An 11,871-nucleotide genomic window follows, 5' to 3' on the forward strand; every position below is an offset into this window, starting at 1 on the left:
CATGGCAGCCAGTGATGCTGTGGAGAGAAACCAACATGGAAATAACACTCAGATGTACACTACCGTTCAAAGATTGGGGTCACTTAGAAATGTCCTTATTTTTGATGAAGATGACATTAAATTAATCAGAAATGCAGTCTAGACATTGTTGATGTGGTAAATGACTATTCTAGCTGGAAACGGCTGACTTAATGGAATATCTACACACGTGGACAAAATTGTTGGTACCCCTCGGTTAATGAAAGAAAAACCCACAATGGTCACAGAAATAATTTGAATCTGACAAAAGTAATAATAAATAAAAATTCTATGAAAATTAACCAGTGAAAATCAGACATTGCCTTTGAACCGTGGTTCAACAGAATTATTTTAAAAAATAAACTCAGGAAACAGGCCTGGACAAAAATGATGGTACCCCTAGAAAAGACTGAAAATAATATGACCATAGGGACATGTTCAATCAAGGTGTGTCCTCTAATTAGCATCACAGGTGTCTACAAACTTGGAATCAGTCCCTCAGCCTATTTATAGGGTTACAAGTAGTCATTGTGCTGTTTGTTGACATGGTGTGTACCACACTAAACATGGACCAGAGGAAGTGAAGGAGAGAGTTGTCTCAGGAGATTAGAAAGAAAATTATAGACAAGCATGTTAAAGGTAAAGGCTATAAGACCATCTCCCTGTGGACGTGGCCACAGGAGGGAAAACTGATGACAAATGGAAGAGACGGATAATACGAACGGTAACAAAAGAGCCCAGAACAACCTCTAAAGACATTAAAGATGAACTCCAAGGTCAAGGTACATCAGTGTCAGATCGCATCATCCGTCACATTGTTTGAGCCAAAGTGGACTTCATTGGAGACGACCAAGGAGGACACCATTGTTGAAAACAAATCATAAAAAAGCTAGACTGGAATTTGACAAACTGCATGTTGACAAGCCACAAAGCTTCTGGGAGAATGTCCTATGGACAGACCAGACAAAACTGGAACGTTTTGGCAAGGCACATCAGCTCTATGTTCACAGATGCAAAAATGAAGCATATGAAGAAAAGAACACTGTCCCTAATGTGAAACATGGAGGAGGCTCAGTTATGTTCTGGGGCTGCTTTGCTGCATCTGGCACAGGGTGTCTTGAATCTGTGCAGAGTACAACGAAATCTCATGACTAGCAAAGTATTCTAGAGAGAAATGTGCTGCCCAGTGTCAGAAAGCTTGGTCTCAGTCACAGGTCCTGGGTCTTGCAACAGGATAATGACACAAAACACACAACTAAAAACAGCCAAGAATGACTAAAAGGAAATCACTGGACTATTCTGAAGTGGCCTTCTATGAGCCCTGATCTAAATCCTATTGAACATCTGTGGAAGGAGCTGAAACATGCCGTCTGGAGGAGGCACCCTTCAAACCTGAGACAACTGGAGCAGTCTGCTGTTTATTTTTTAAAATAATTCTGTTAAACCATGGTTCAAAAGCAATGTCTGATTTTCATTGTTTCATATTCATAGAATTTTTATTTATTATTACTTTTGTCAGATTTCAATTTATTTCTGTGACCATTGTGGGTTTTCTTTCATTAACCGAGGGGTACCAACAATTTTGTGTGTACATATGGAATGTCTTCTGATTTGTAACCATGCAATATGAACATTCAGTTGGTACAAACAATAGTCAGCATTTTCTGACATTTTCAAGCATTTAAACAAAAAATTTAATTAAATTAAAAATGAAAATTCATTATCCCATGCTGACAATAATAGTTAGCTGCAGTCCAAATTAAGCTGTCCTTACATCATTTCTACTTCAGTCACAATCTCCCATTCATTTCTTGAATGTTTTTGAACAAGCCCAGGGTGAAAGCCAGTATCTGTTTGGTTCCACTGTTTGTTAAATGTACATACTGTAGCAACTACTGTTCCAAAGTCTGGGGTAACTTAGAAATGTCCTCATTTTTGAAAGGAAAGCATTTTTTCAATGAAGATCACATTAAATTAATCAGAAATACAGTCTAGACATTGTTAATGTAGTAAATGACTATTCTATTTGGAAACGGCTGATTTTTAATGGAATATCTAGGGGTACAGAGGAACATTTCCAGCAACCATCACTCCTGTGTTCTAATGCTACATTGTGTTACCTAATAGTGTTGATAGGTTAATTGATGATTAGAAAACCCTTGTGCAATTACGTTGGCACATGAATAAAGTGGGTTTTCATGGAAAACATGAAATTACCTGGGTGACCCCAAACTTTTGAACGGCGATGTATAGACAGAAAAACAGAACAACTCCAGCTGAGAAAGACACAAACTTGAAATAAACAAGTATTGTGCTTACACTCTATCCTGGTCCATTGAAACTAGTATAGGTCTAAGATTTGACTCCTCTGCCTCCTTTTTGTGATTGATTGAATTTTTGCATATCATTTGCTATCACAGTTCTCCAGAAAGGCTAAACTGTAACTCTGCAACACACAAAGTGACCTAAAAATGCGTCATCCACTGATTTTTTTATAAATAAGCAGGCAAATGTTTTAGGGTGAATTTTCTTTTTACAACTAAAAGACAAAACGAGAAATCTTCTTAGTAATGTATCCAAATGTGAGGGCTTAGAATAACAAATGAGAGGAAATAAGGCAACCAGAAAGAACTCAGCACAGGACTAACTGTGTCACTGTTTGAAGTGATGAATCTTCACATTTGCTTTCGACTATTCTGTAAATTTTCTCTCTCTCACTTCGAGTTAAGTCTCAGTTTTGACTTCTTGAAGCACATGAATAAAAGTGTGAGTTTTCATGGAAAACATGAAATTGCCTGGGTGACCCCAAACTTTTGAACTGTAGTGTAAAGCAGGTTAGTTCAGAGCTGCATCCTAATAGCTTCATGATTTTATTTGTGACCCCATCTAAATTTAAATGGCCCATTTCAAAAACTGCTAGGTTATACTATAGGGTGTCCCTAAAGTCTGGACATATACATTACCAGTCAAAAGTTTGAACCTAATTTCTCATTTAATGTTTTTTCTTTATTTTCATGACTATTTACATTGTAGATTCTCATTGAAGGAATCAAAACTATGAATGAACACATATGGAATTATGCAGTAAAAAAAAAACGTTTGCTCAAAAATTTGGGATCTAATGACCCAGTAATTAAAATCCCTACTTAGTTCATCATAAAATACCCAAATTACATTGCACTGTGAATTCCATACATTGTTTTTGTTGTCATTGTCATTTTGTTGTCACAACTGTCATTGTAAACCACTGTCTCCAGCTACAACTCCAGAATATGGAGTTTATTCATATAAACACTAATTAGATTTGGCAAATTCAGCAGTGAGATAGATATTTGCATTTGTTGCAGATAACTTTAGTCTATGCCTTTAGTTGTGGATTCATACATTTCTGGCCCTCTGAAAACACAGCAGCTGTGTAAGTGAGCCCTCTATAGGGCAAACCCCAACAAGAATTTTAAAAAAAGGGAAACAAGACATGATAGCTGGGTAATTCCTGGTCTTTTCGGGTATCAGAAGTTACTTCTTTAAATTCTGCTTGTATGGTTTATAGCTTTCTGTATACAAGACTGAAAAATGTGAATAATTGTAAATATTTTGCAACTTATTGAGAGATAAATCAAGTTATTGTTTGGGTGCATCAATAGAAAGATACTGAAGGTGCTACATAAGTATGCAAAACAAAGTGCAGACACATCACATCACTAATGATCACTCTGAACCACTGTCAACTTACACAAGGAAAAATTTAAATAAGCAAGCTCAGACTTTGCAGCTTTTTAGAAAAGCGACAAATAATGAATGATAATGTGCCTGTGGTTTGTGGCTGCTACCAGTGGCAAGTCTGAGGAATAAGACTTGTGTTGATTTCAGAAATAAAATTCACATGTATTAAAAGTAAAAAACACGTTGCACCAAGCATATGTTTTTGGTCTTATTAATAAGCAAATTAATGAGACTTGATACTTTGGCAGGAACCAGACTTGGGTCACAAAGTGAGCACTGAAATTTGACTACTATGAAACTTGACTTGGTTAATAGTAACCATAAGTCTGAGTGAAGAACATATATCATTTATTAACCATATGGATTATAATTACGTTGCCGGGAACCCTAAAAACACTTTCAACTGACAATCTATTCATGAAGATATGAAACCCAGAAGGCTTAAAGCCCCATATAACTGTAGTTGCAAGTTTTAGTTATTTTTTTAAAAAATCATACATATTTAATATTATTGCAAATAATTCTGACCATGAATTGAGTGGTTTTATTTTGGTTAATTGTTCTTTATTGTGGCATGATTATTAGTCTGGTTTGCAGGACATCATAACAATAACGCAAATTTCACAAACAACTCACACAGGATTAAGAGTATAGAAATATTTAGATCAAGAGTCCATGATTTCTAAAGTTGTTTTATTATTTGGAATTTTGCTCTTTTATTTATTCAGTTGGACATACAATTATGTGGTCTATAATTTTTATTTCAACAAATAAAAGAGTCACAAATCAAAAATAAGAAATGCAAAACAAAAGACAGGCAATTGATTTTACATTTCTTTGATTTTCACCTTGTCATATTTTGGAATGATAATCATTTTTGGGTTGCAGTTCTTGTTTGATGGTTTGTAATCAGTTATACCTTTACACTTTTACCAGCAGACAAGATTAATCACATAGTTTCCCCCACACTAAAGATGTCTTGAGAATATAGTTTAATTAGGTTTTGGTGGTTAAATCATGAATTTCTAAAATAATATTATTCTTGGTTTAAATGTTTCTCTCTCTCTCTAATGTCATGTAGCATAAGTAAATGCTGGTGTGATTCGAATGAGAGAGTGCCATCGTCTACAGCAGTGGTTCTTAACCTTGTTGGAGGTACTGAACCCCACCAGTTTCATATGCGCATTCACCGAACCCTTCTTTACTGAAAAATAAAATATGTTTTTTTTCAAATTCAGGACATAGTTATATGTTTTACTGGTGCACAAAATGAACCATGCATTAACATCACTTGTGTTCTTGTATTTCCCATCTCCATGCAGCTTAAGGAAGTGTTCCTTTAGTTTTGCCGGTGCTAGACTAGAATTGCTTAACTTGGCATTGCAAATCATGCAGATAGGACGCTGACTCCCATCACGTTCCATTATACATGTGAATCCATGTTGTACATATTCGTCCGACCACTTTCTTTTTTTGCTCAACATACTGTAGTTAGTATGGATTAAAATATTAAGAAAGAAATCACACAACGTACCATCACGACAGTCACAAGTCGATTACTGAGCACAGTCTCAAGCAAGCATAAGTTATGGCAACTGGACTAACCTCGTGTGAGTCGAAAACGTTTCACCTCTCATCCAAGAGGCTTCTTCAGTTCTGAAAGCCTGGTGGGGAGTACCAGATATTTATCCACCAGGAGGGTGGTGGCAAAAACAAGTGGACAAAGACCCGAAACCAACAGACTCGTTAGGTGTTAATGTGAGTCGTTAGCCTTTGATGGGCGGTCGTTACCCCTCCCAGCCCTCTAGGAGGGTGGTTGGGGGTCACCTGACTGCAAGTGGGACAGATGGCTGCACCTCCTTGGGAGGGCTCTAAGAACGGCGTTGTAAGTGGGAGACAAGTGGTGTCTGAGGCCCCCTCCTCTGTTCAAAGATGGCCGTTCTAGTTTGACATGAATGGCTTCTTTTACCCCTCTCTCAAACCATCTGTCCTCTCTGGCTAGAATGCGCACCTTGTGGTCATCAAAGGAGTGCCCCTTCTCCTTGAGGTGGAGGTGGACTGCTGAGTCCTGGCCTGTGGTCGTGGCCCTCCTGTGTTGTGCCATGCGCTTGTGTAATGGCTGCTTAGTCTCTCCAATGTACAGGTCAGAGCATTCCTCATTGCACTGCACTGCGTACACCACATTGCTCTGTTTCTCCCTTGGAATTTTGTCCTTGGGATGGACCAGCTTTTGCCTCAGAGTGTTGCTGGGCTTGAAGTGTACTGGGATCTGGTGGGTGTTAAAGATCCTCCTGAGTTTCTCTGAAATTCCTGCCACATAGGGGATGACAATGTTGTTTCTCTTTTTTTTGTGGTCCTCGTCTTTCTTATCCTCCCTGCGCTTTTTTGCTGTTTTGATAAAAGCCCAGTTTGGATAGCCACAAGTTTGAAGAGCAGAGTGAATATGTTTGTGTTCCCTTCTTTTTCCATCCGCTTCTGATGGGATGTTCTGTGCTCTGTGCTTTAAGGTACGGATCACCCCCAACTTGTGTTCTAGTGGGTGGTGTGAATCAAACAGGAGGTACTGGTCTGTGTGAGTGGGTTTTCTGTAGACCTCAATGTTGAGTTCCCCATTGGTTTCAATGCGTACCACGCAATCTAGAAACGCCAGACAGTTGTCTTGGACATCCTCTCTTGTGAACTTGATGTTTTTATCCACCGAGTTGAGGTGTTCTGTGAAAGGTTCGACCTCACCCTTCCTGATGGTGACCCATGTGTCATCCACATATCTGAACCAGTGCCTCGGGGAGTGGCCACTGAATGTTCTCAGTGCCACAATCTCCATTTCTTCCATGTACAGGTTAGCTACAATGGGGGATACAGGGGATCCCATGGCACAGCCGTGTTTTTGCCTGTAGAAACCATTGTTGTACTGGAAATAAGTGGTGCTGAGGCAAAGGTTAAGGAGGTGCCTCAGCACCACTTATTTCCAGTACAACAATGGTTTCTACAGGCAAAAACACGGCTGTGCCATGGGATCCCCTGTATCCCCCATTGTAGCTAACCTGTACATGGAAGAAATGGAGATTGTGGCACTGAGAACATTCAGTGGCCACTCCCCGAGGCACTGGTTCAGATATGTGGATGACACATGGGTCACCATCAGGAAGGGTGAGGTCGAACCTTTCACAGAACACCTCAACTCGGTGGATAAAAACATCAAGTTCACAAGAGAGGATGTCCAAGACAACTGTCTGGCGTTTCTAGATTGCGTGGTACGCATTGAAACCAATGGGGAACTCAACATTGAGGTCTACAGAAAACCCACTCACACAGACCAGTACCTCCTGTTTGATTCACACCACCCACTAGAACACAAGTTGGGGGTGATCCGTACCTTAAAGCACAGAGCACAGAACATCCCATCAGAAGCGGATGGAAAAAGAAGGGAACACAAACATATTCACTCTGCTCTTCAAACTTGTGGCTATCCAAACTGGGCTTTTATCAAAACAGCAAAAAAGCGCAGGGAGGATAAGAAAGACGAGGACCACAAAAAAAAAAAAAAAAAAAAAAAAAGAGAAACAACATTGTCATCCCCTATGTGGCAGGAATTTCAGAGAAACTCAGGAGGATCTTTAACACCCACCAGATCCCAGTACACTTCAAGCCCAGCAACACTCTGAGGCAAAAGCTGGTCCATCCCAAGGACAAAATTCCAAGGGAGAAACAGAGCAATGTGGTGTACGCAGTGCAGTGCAATGAGGAATGCTCTGACCTGTACATTGGAGAGACTAAGCAGCCATTACACAAGCGCATGGCACAACACAGGAGGGCCACGACCACAGGCCAGGACTCAGCAGTCCACCTCCACCTCAAGGAGAAGGGGCACTCCTTTGATGACCACAAGGTGCGCATTCTAGCCAGAGAGGACAGATGGTTTGAGAGAGGGGTAAAAGAAGCCATTCATGTCAAACTAGAACGGCCATCTTTGAACAGAGGAGGGGGCCTCAGACACCACTTGTCTCCCACTTACAACGCCGTTCTTAGAGCCCTCCCAAGGAGGTGCAGCCATCTGTCCCACTTGCAGTCAGGTGACCCCCAACCACCCTCCTAGAGGGCTGGGAGGGGTAACGACCGCCCATCAAAGGCTAACGACTCACATTAACACCTAACGAGTCTGTTGGTTTCGGGTCTTTGTCCACTTGTTTTTGCCACCACCCTCCTGGTGGATAAATATCTGGTACTCCCCACCAGGCTTTCAGAACTGAAGAAGCCTCTTGGATGAGAGGTGAAACGTTTTCGACTCACACGAGGTTAGTCCAGTTGCCATAACTTATGCTTGCTTGAGACTTATCATGACCTGGATGACTGAGAACATCCACAGATTACTGAGCACACCAAATTCCCTGCAGCACAGATTGGCCAAGCAATGTAGCATGATCACCTGCAGCCAGCGATGACCAAGCGGGGCATGTCATCTCGAATCATATGAGTCGTCTGTGTGTCTTGACCTCCGTCGAACCCCTGAGACTGACTCACCGAACCCCTAGGGTTCGATCGAACCCAGGTTAAGAACCACTGGTCTACAGTCAGCAGCAGCTCTGGCAGCCTCTGCAATGCCAGTTCCTGTGATCTCTTTGATGTTGTCAAACTAACTTGCTGCAGGTCTACCTCTCTTTCTCTTTCTGTTAACCATTCTTTGAATGATTGTTTTCTCAAGGCAGTGATGTCTGGTAGGATGAACAAAATAGCTGAGTTTCCTTGTGATGATGTTAGCCTGCAGTGTTTTTTCAACTCCTAGCTCGAGTTGAGATGGATTTGTTCTCTTGTCTGTCCATGGTGTCCTCAGACAAGTCCGCAGCACCACATTTCAAAAGAATCCAGTCTCTTTTTATCTGCTGACCTCATAAGTCCAGGATTCTGAGCCATATGATGCTACTGCACAGACTGTTGAGCTCAGCAGTTTGACTTTGAGGGATGAAGGAAGTTTACGTTTCCATAGGTTGGTCATGTTTTGCACTACGCTTCGGGCCATTGCTAGTCTTCTTTTGATCTCTTGTGTGCAGTTCTCTTTGGTGCTGATGATCAAACCCAGGAACTCAAAGCTTGCCACCTCTTCCATTACATCAATGTCCAGAGAAAATATTCAATCTGCATCACTGTGGCAATCCTCAACAACCATTTTGGTCTTTTTCGTGTTCAACAACAGTCCCCTTTCTTCACTTACTGTTTTCACTGCTCTTAGCACATCCATCAGTGCCTTGCTACTATTACAGACCAGGGTGGTGTCATCAGCATATCTTAAATTTGTTATCTGTTGACCACCTACTTTAACACCTACATAGAATTCTCCAAGGGCATCTCTCATGATTTGTTCAGCGTAGATATTAAATGTAGTCTAGGTTTAAATGTAGCCAATTTTAAATGTTCCATGTGGTGAAAATCCTTGGAGGTGTAAGCTTTACCAGTGTAGGGATTTTACAAAGGTGACACCTAACACACCTTTGTATAATCCTGCCTCTTCACTGCCTGCTGCTTCCAGGCTAATGACTGAGAACAATGAAATTCTAAAATATCTCAGCCATGAGGAAGCTTACCAAATATTTTGCTGTTGGTTGCAAAAGTGAACACAGGAGCTTCCATGTACTCCCACATGACGCATTGAACATCCAATTGACACCTTTTATTTTTGATGCCAATGTATAGGAAGTCTGAACCATTCGGTGACAAATGTAGTTTATTCTTAGTATTAGCTTTGATCATATTGCCACAAGTCAGACATAGGTGGAAATTGTATAGCTCAAATAAATTCAAAGAGGTTGTTCTGTTTCTGTCGTCAGACAACAAAACAAGTATGAAATAGTGAATGAATTGCTGCCTATTAAGACAACATGTGAACTTGCAGTCACTTCACAGCTATTTCCCAAGTGGTGCTGTGAATTCCTTGACATTTTCATGTCAAATGATCAACACAGAAAGTAAGTAAGAAAGAAGCAACAGAAAGTCATAGTGTCACACACTCAGCCCAGTGTTAGCTGCTGTTGTACAACTGCATAACTTGGCCATGACTCAGCTAGTAGAGCGGATTGTCTGTTAGGTTGTTGACGAGTGTTTCCTCTTTATTTCAGTCATATTCTGATACATACACTAGAGATGTAGACACTAATCGTAAGGTTGCTGGTTCGATTCCCACCCCAGTCATGTGTCGAGGAGTCCTTGGACTAGACACTAAATCCCAGTTGTAGGTGAGCACCTTGCATGGATGCTTCTCCACCATCTGTGTGTGAGAGTGTGATTGGGTCAATGAGAAACACACTGTAAAGCACTTTGCAGAACCTAGCTAAGGTTAAAAGGCATTATATAAGTGTGTCTTATTGACCATAACTGTTTTTAAAGCTACAGACAGTGAAACGGAAAGTACCCATTTATAACATAAATAAACATGGATCAAGGTGTACACCACGGAACCTGTGACGTAGAGATGGTTCACACTTACAGGTACCCTAGTTTACACCTGGATGACAAACTGGACTGGTCTGCAAATACGAATGAAGAAGAAGTAGATGTACAAGAAGAGCCAGAGCCGGCTGTATCTACTTCACAGGCTGAGGTCCTTCAGCATCTGCAGCGAACTAGTCCACCTGTTCTACCAGTCTGTTGTCTCCAGTGTACTCATCTATGCTGTACTGTGTGGGGTGAGAATGTAAAGGCCAGGGACAGGAACAAACTCGACAAGCTGGTCAACAAGGCTAGCAAAGTTGTGGGGAGGGAACTGGACTCTGTGGTTATGGTAGCTGAATGACGTTCTCTGAACAAGCTGCTGTGCATCATAGGTAACCCCAACCATCCCCTATACAGCACTTTGGATGGACAGAGGAGCATGTTCAGTGGCAGGCTACAGTTGCTGAAATGCTTCACAGACCGACTCAGGAAGTCCTTTGTCCCCAGAGCCATCCAGCTCTTCAACTCGTCTCGGTTGGACAGGACAAGTTGAAGACATTGGACTTGGACTTCATTTAGCAGACTGTTCTATCTTTATATTATATTTTATATTGGTTTTTATACCTCACTGTGCCTTACTGTATATTTGTAGTGTAATGCACTGCTGGATACCTCAATTTCTTTTGGGATTAATAAAGTATATTTTGATGTGATTTAAAACCAGGCGTTGTACAATCATACTGAAATGAACAAACTATGTACTATTTTGAGCTGAACAATTGTAGACGAATTCTAAGGACATGTGGGACTTGCAATATTTTGCTGGAAAGGCACAATATGAGATCTTTAAATATGGTGAGTTTAACAGGTAAGTTACTTCCTAAACTAAAGACCAAATGGCGTTAATTGATTTTTGCATGGTATAAAAATTAAATTAATGGCTACAAAAAATAAGTTAAAGAATGATTATTTGTGATGTAAACTATAAATATTTGAAGTAAATCAGAATCATCAGAATCAGAAAAAAAAATTGTTTATCCCCGAGGGACAATTAGATGGGCAAAGAATGGCACATTAAAAAAGAGCAAGAGAAAGATAAAACATAATGAAGGTGGGTGGGTGAAAGGCCTGCTGCCATTAACAGTATGAGTGGTTGCTGTGGAGGTAGTAGAAGCAGTAGTGTCAATATAAGTGTCGGAGATGGAAAACAGCAGATTATATATAGCAGGGGTATCAAACTCATTTTAGGTCAGGGGTCACATACAGACAAATTGATCTCAAGTGGGCCGGATCAGTAAAATCACAGCATAATAACCTATAAATTACCATAATTCCAAGTATTTCCCCTTTGTTTTAGTGCAAAAATAAATACATTCTGAATATTTTCACAGTTAGTGAACTGTCTTTTTACAAAACATCATGAACAACCTGAAATTTCTTAAGAAAAATAAATAAAATTCCAACAACATTATGCCTCAGTTTATCATTTACACATTACAACTAACAGATCACAGTGTGTCTACAAAGGCATGAAACTTTTAGTCACAGGTATCTGGAACTGAACAATATAGTATTTTACTTTATGATATAAATGACAAAAGTCAAACAAAAAAAAACAACAAAAACAAGACAGCCCAAAAATTAGACAAAAAATTATGAGAAACGAGAAACAAAATGACAAAAAATGGACAAATGACACAAACAAGA

This window comes from Amphiprion ocellaris, chromosome 12, assembly GCF_022539595.1.
Source record: "Amphiprion ocellaris isolate individual 3 ecotype Okinawa chromosome 12, ASM2253959v1, whole genome shotgun sequence".
NCBI classification, from domain to species: Eukaryota; Metazoa; Chordata; class Actinopteri; family Pomacentridae; genus Amphiprion; species Amphiprion ocellaris.